Raw genomic sequence first — 7,888 nt, forward strand, 5'->3', positions numbered from 1 at the left:
CTGATCTCATCCGTTGGATCAATTAAGATGCACGGCTGAGATCAATCCACTTAACCAAACAACATCGTTTGGTTTAAGTTGGGGAAAGGGGTCAACCCGGGGGTGAAATGGATCGGGTCTGGGTGAGTTTTTGAGGCCGTAGGATCAGGATGGATGAACGGTTCAGATTTGATTGCCCTAAACGTCGTCGTTTCTTTTGTGCAGGGGATGAACTGGACCGTTTGATTGAAATGAATCAACGGCCCAGATTAAAAATCCAGAAGCGACGTCGTTTGGTCTGGTCTGAATTGGACCGGACAGGGGATGTTGGATTGGGCTGTTGGGGTAATTGGGCCTGGATTTAAATCCAGGTCCGATTTTTTTATTCCTTTTTCAACTAATTCATTTTTCTAATTTAAATTTTCAATTTTAATTATAAAACAATTTTAACTTCACAAAAATATATTAATTACTCTATAACAACTATTTAACACATAGTCAAAATATTAATCACACAGTAACACATTTAAAAATAGATCGAATGCATATTTTTTGTGATTTTATTTAAATTATCTCTTAAATGCATAATTAAATCCTATATGCATGCAATATGTATTTTATTTTATTTTTTCATTTTATTATGACAAAATAAACATTTACGGACATAACACAAATATTTAACACCACGTAATTTCAAAAATTACACAGTAAAAGAAATTTATTTTATTTTTTGATTTATTTTTGGAGTAGTTTTCGTTAAGGCAAAAATCACGTGCTCACAATGATTTGTGGGGACATATTGCCCAAGGATGCGAACATTAGAGTAGCAACTATCTGAGGTCACGATCATAAAATTGTGATAGATACTGTCTTCTTATTCTATTTTCCAACACACTTTTGTATAAAGATAGTGGGAAGAGTGTGCACTATTAACAATGTTCTTAACCCGAACCTTGAGGATAAGGTTCTTATTCAGGACGGGGGTATTGTTATGAACGGGGCCGAAGAAACTAAGGCACTTGGGTCTGGGAATATTTTACACTGGGTTCGAATGATTAAACAGCCCAAAATAAGGTCTTTGGTTTACCATTAGGACTCGGGTTGAGGTACACGTGTCGAAGAGTTACTGGTCTAGAGGAAATATAGTTATTATAATTAGCAGATTGTGCGAGGAAGAAGGCATGCATATTATGAAGAAAAGTGTCTGCTTCTTCTCGTTCCCCTTTCTCTAAGTCTAAGTTCTCATCCCCCTCTTATCTTATCCTTAGCTACTTTTACATTCCAATGTTTCTTATTGTATTTCGGTTGTTTGAATGTTGCCTTGTTATCCGAATTTTTAATTGAGTTCTAGTTCATATTGGTATAGTAAGGAGTTCGCCTATTTGTTACAACTTCAATAATAAGGCAGGGTTATTATTCTTCCCTAACAAATAGCTTTCACCTTGAGCCAATGGTCTATCAAAAATAACCTCTCTACTTTCTCAAGGTAGGGATAAGAGACACTATCCTTCCGAGACCCCACTGTGGGATTACACTAGGTTGTTGTTGTTGTTGTAGTTATCTAAGAAATTGCTTTCACAACTAGATAACATGCTCAAAAAGTATAAGAATTATAATAATAAACCACGAGCAATTTTTCTATTTTATCTCAAACATAGTCGTAGTTTTTGTTGAAGTTGTCAAATATCCCACATCGGTGGTTGACATTTTTGTTTGGGATTTTTTCCTATAAAAGGAGGCCTAATATTTAGGATTTAAACACACAGCTCATTTGCCGTCTTATCTTCTTAAGGCATTTGTATCTTCTCTCTTTAGTATTATTTCACTTGTATTTTTTGGAGTGGAATAAAATATTAGTTGTGTCCGAGAAAGTAGGCAAAATTAGCCGAACCTCATAAATTCTGGTGTTCCTTTTATTGTTGCTTTATTGTCTTATTTATTATTTGGTGGCTATCATAATTTTTGGTATATTAGTTGTGACTCATTCACACTATATACATTTGGCTTCTGCAACAATTGGTATCAGAGCCAAGGTACTGTCTAAGTATGCTCTGTGGTTGCAGCATAGTCTGATCTTCCACATCAGAAAAGATTTATCTTGGTAACTGTGTCAAGGTTCTATCTTAGTATGCTCTGTGGTTGCAGCTTAATCTGATCTTCCACACCAGAAAGGAAATAATCTTGATTTGTGTCGTTAGCTATTAAATAATATCCGTGTCAAAATGGGAGACAATAAACAAGAAGAATCTACATCAAGTGTCAATAATACGTCATCATTGGCATCTTCGCTTCTGATAATAATTGTGTCAAATGCGAAATTTGCGGTAGAAATTTTTGACGGATTAGTACATTTTGGGATGTGGCAAGGCGAGGTTCTAGATGTCCTTTTTCAACAAGGGCTAGATGTTGCCATTGAAGAAAAGAAACCAGATGTTATTGGAGAAGAAGAATGGAAAATTATCAACCGTGTTACTTGCGGTACCATTCGATCCTACCTTTCTAGAGAGCAGAAATATCCATACACAAAGGAAACTTCTGCAAGTAAATTATGGAAAGCACTGGAGGATAAAGTTTTGAAGAAAAATAATCAAAATAAATTGTACATGAAGAAGAGACTGTTTCGCTTCACCTATGTTCCTGATAACACAATGAATAAACATATCACCAGTTTCAATAAGTTGGTCACAGATTTGGAAAATATGGATGCAACTTTTGATGATGGTGACTTGGCCTTGATGTAGTTGGGGTCACTTCCTGATGAGTACGAGCACCTTAAAACTACTCTACTCCATGGGAATGACAAAATTTCTATCAGAGAAGTTTGTTCGGCTTTGTACAGCTATGAACAAAGAAAGGGAGAAAAACAAAAGGGAGGAGAAAGAGAAGCATTGGTTGTGAGGGGTCGTCCTCAAAATCAAATGAGGACAAATAAGGGAAGATCCAAGTCAAGATCTAGACCCAGCAAAGATAAATGTGCCTTTTGTCGAGAAAAGGGACACTGGAAGAAAGACTATCCGAAGTTGAAGAATAAGGCCAAACATAACAATGGAAAGGCCATTATGGATTCAAATGTAGCTGATTGTGATGATTCAGACTTCTCATTAGTTACAACAGAGCCATCAACATCATCAGACATATGGTTGATGTACTCGGTTTGTAGCTATCAATTTGTCCCAATAGGGACAGGTTCGTGGATTTTCAAGAAGGAGAATATGGAGTCATCCACACAGCGGATAACAACCCTCTTACCTCATATGACATCAGTTCAATACGATTAAGGAACCGTGATGGAATGATCAGAACATTAGCAGATGTTTGATATGTACCGGATTTGAAGAAGAATCTCATCTCTACGGGAGCCCTAGAATCAAAAGGGTTCAAAATCATTGCAGAAAATAGAGTGATGAGAGTATGCTCCGGTGCACTAATTGAAAGAACAATAATATGTACCGCTATCGTGGCAGTACAGTTATTGGGACAACGGTAGTGACATCCAGTGACGACAAAGAGGTAGAAGCAACAAGGCTATGATACATGCGCTTGGGACATGATGGAGGAAAATCCTTGAAAACTCTATCAGATCAAGGATTGTTAAAAGGATTAAAGGCTTGCAACTTGGAGTTTTGCGAGCATTGTGACAAAGGGAAACAGAAAAGGGTTAAATTTGGTACAACGATCCATAATACTAAAGGCATTTTGGATTATGTACACTCTGATGTTTAGGGTCCTTCCAAAACACCTTCATTGGGTGGAAGCACTATTTTGTAACCTTTATTGATAATTTTTCCCGAAGAGTGTGGGTGTATACAATGAAGAGCAAAGATGAAGTGTTGGGAATTTTTCTCAAATGGAAGACGATGGTGGAGAATCAAACAGGCAGGAGGATCAAGTGTATTCGCATAGACAATGGAGGTGAATAAAAAAACGATCATTTCAATAAGGTTTGTGAAAATGATGGCATCGTCCGACAATTCACTGTTAGACATACACCACAATAAAATGGAGTGGCAGAACGTATGAATCGGACCTTGCTGGAGAAGGTACGGTGTATGTTGTCCAATGCTCGCTTGGGCAAAGAATTTTAGGCTGAGGCAATTACATATGCATGCTACCTCATTAATCGTCTACAATCTGTTGCTATTGACGGCAAGACACCATTTGAAAAATGGTATGGAAAGTCTGCTGTAGATTATGACTCTTTGCACGTGTTTGGATCAACTGCATATTATCATGTGACAGAGTCAAAATTGGATCCAAGGGAAAAGAAGGCTATTTTTATAGGGATTACTTCTGGAGTCAAAGGATACCGCTTATGGTGTCCTGTGACAAAGAAAGTAATTTTTAGCATGGATGTTACCTTTGATGAATCTGCTATGGTAAATAAGGTAACGGAAGATACCAAACAAAATGAAGGTGCTTCTAAGCAGGTGGAGTTTGAGGGAAAATTTCTTTTTCCTACACAAGAAGTTGAAGAGGAAACAAATGAAGATTATCCTCTGGAAGAAGAGCCAGTAGAGAGGGAGATTCCAACTCAAGAACCTCAATAACAACTTGAATCAATTGCAAATAGCACGCCAAAAATGACAATAACAAAACCTGTTCGTCTCATAGAGACAATTGTTTGTGTTACCTCAATTGTAGTTGATGATGTTCCTACCACTTATAAAGATGCAGTCCAAAGTTTAGAAGAAGATAAGTGAAGGATTGCCATGAATAATGAAATACAGTCCCTTCATCAGAATCAGACATGGAGATTGGCCAATCTCTCGAAGGGAAAGAAAACAATTGGGTGCAAATGGGTATTTTCAAAGAAATAAGGATTTCCTAACCAAGAAGATGTTCGCTACAAAGCAAGATTGGTAGCCAAAGGATATGCTCAAAAGGAGGGAATTGATTACAATGAAGTATTTTGTCCAGTTGTAAAACATTCCTCCATTAGAATTATGTTAGCTTTGGTAGCACAGTTGGATTTGGAACTAGTTCAGATGGATGTAAAAACTGCATTTTTACATAGAAACTTGGAGGAGAAAATCTACATGACTCAGCCAGAAGGATTCAAAGTTATTGGAAAGGAAAATATGGTGTGCAAACTTGAATAAGCGTTTTATGGATTGAAACAATCTTTTAGACAATGGTACAAAAGATTTGACAAGTTTATGTTGTGGCAAGGGTTCAAGAGAAGCAAGTACGATCATTGTATGTATTTGCGCAATCTTAAAGATGGTTCCTTTATATATCTTCTCCTATATGTTGATGATATATTGATAGCTTCAAAGAATTTGGAAGAAATTGATAAGTAGAAGATTCAACTGAAGAAGGAGTTCGAGATGAAGGATCTAGGTGAGGCAAAGAAAATTCTTGGCATGGAGATAATAAGAGATAGACGTTCAACGAAACTCTGTTTATCTCAGAAAGAATATTTGAAAAGAGTACTACAACGTTTTGGCATAGATGAAAAGACTAAGCTAGTTAGTACTCCACTTGCTCCCTATTTTAAGTTAAGTACTACTATGTCACCAAAAGATGAAGCTGAACGAGAGTATATGTCAAAAGGTACCATACACAAATGTTGTTGGTAGCTTGATGTATGCAATGGTCTGTACGAGACCTAACATTTCACAAGTTGTTGGAGTTATTAGCAGATATATGCATAATCCAAGAAAAGAGCATTGGCAAGCTGTGAAGTGGATTCTACGGTATATTCATAATACTCTAGATGTTGGGTTAGTTTTTGAGCAGGAAGACAATCAGTATGTAGTTGGATATTGTGACTCGGATTTTGTGGGTGATCTGGACAAACAAAGATCAACTACTGGTTATGTGTTTACTTTTGCAAAGGCACCAGTTAGTTGGAAGTCTACTTTGCAGTCAACAGTTGCTTTGTCTCCAACAGAGGCAGAGTACATGGCTATTACCGAGGCTGTGAAAGAGGCAATTTGGCTTCAGGGGTTGCTAAAAGAGCTTGGTATTGGGCACAAAAGTATCATAATTTTTGTGATAGTCAAAGTGCTATTCAATTAGCGAAGAACCAAGTTTATCATGCAAGGACAAAGCACATTGATGTTCGGTATCATTTCGTACGAGAAATCATAGAAGAAGGTGGAGTCACGGTAAAGAAAATTCATACTACGGAGAATCTTGCTGATATGCTGACAAAGGTGGTGACTGCGGTCAAGTTCAACATTGTTTGGATTTGATCAACATTGTTGAACACTGAATATTGAAGATGAAGACACAACCAAAATTTGTTATTGAGAGATGAAGATGTGGAATTTTGCCAAGGTGGATATTTGTTGAGGTTGTCAAATATCCCACATCGGTGGTTGACACTTTTGTTTGGGATTTTTTTCCTATAAAAGGAGGCCTAATGTTTAGGATTTAAACACACCTCTCATTTGCCTTCTTATCTTCTTAAGGCATTTGTATCTTCTCTCTTTAGTATTATTTCACTTGTATTTTTTGAGTGGAATAAAATATTGGTTGTGTCTGAGGAAGCAGGCAAGATTGGCCGAACCTTGTAAATTCTGGTGTTCCTTTTATTGTTGCTTTATTATCTTATTTATTATTTGGTGGCTGTCATAATTTTTGGTATAGTAATTATGACTCATTCACACTATATACATTTGGCTTCCGCAACAGTTTCGAGTCTGGACCAGGGGTGTCGACCTCTATCCTGCCAGTGTCCCGTATAACAAAGTTTCTCAACAGGGCAACTTTTTAGTCTCGTTTTCGGATCACCCCTCTCATCTATAACTTCAACATTAAGCCTGACAAATTTTAACCTAGCAGCTTACATACTCCAAAACTTATTGATAATTAGACATCCAAAGGGATCACAATGTATCCAACTTTGCAGCATTGGCCAATAGAGCCTTGTCACGAAAGGGGCACAGTCTCTAATCTCCAACTTACAGAGGCTTTCACAACTAGAGAGTGCGTAGTAGAGGCCAAGATTGCAAACCCCTGCAAAAGCTATCATGAGCATCTCTAGATTCTTAAGCCCTGTTTGGCCATGAGTTTTGCCAAAATAAATTTGAGATTTATTTTCAAAACTCATGTTTGATCATAAATTTTGTCCATATTTTGGCAAAATTCCAAAATCATCCCAATTGTTGATGTTGGGCCAAAATCCCAAAACTTGGGAATTATATAAATGTTTTTCCAAAATAAAGTTGGAAAATATGTTTTGAAAACGTATATCCAAACACATTTTCATCTTCAAACCAAACTTCACTCAAGTCAAATTTTTCAAAACAAATTTAGAATCTATGGACAAACGCTAGCTTAGTGTGGGGCCAGATGTCCTCAAACACACAATCTGTAATGAGGCAAGAAACAAAAAGTAGACGCAATTCCTTGCAGGAGTTTGAAGCTAATATGATCCAAATTTAGCATCTTTCCAATTTTAACTAACTTTCTATTTTTATGTCGTCGATTAGTTGAGTGAGGAGTTAGTTGTGAGTTTGTTACAACTCTTAAAGAATCTCAAGTGATTAGCACATGTATATGAATTCAGCATATGAATATGAACAAATCTTTTTGAGAGTGTGATTGTGTGTGAAAGAAAGAGAAAGAAGAAGAATATTAACATGATAAATTGAAGAAGAAAAGCCGGACAACGTTGCACTATGAGTGTCTTACGATGTTGTTTAATGTCATTTTAGGACGGAAAGAATGTCCGGGGAGTAGTGGTGGAGTACAATGATCCCACTATTAGGAGTGTTCATGGTTTGGTTTGGATCGATTTTTCCCTATAAAGAAACCAAACCAAATAAGTCGATCTTTCCAAATATTGGAACCAAACCAAACCAAACCAATTAGGTCAGTTTTTCATCTATTCGGTTTTAATCGGCTTTTCGATTTTTTCAGTTATTTATCGATTTTTTCTTGAAGTATGAGACATACTCTA

Source organism: Nicotiana tabacum, chromosome 3, assembly GCF_000715075.1.
Source record: "Nicotiana tabacum cultivar K326 chromosome 3, ASM71507v2, whole genome shotgun sequence".
NCBI lineage: Eukaryota > Viridiplantae > Streptophyta > Magnoliopsida > Solanales > Solanaceae > Nicotiana > Nicotiana tabacum.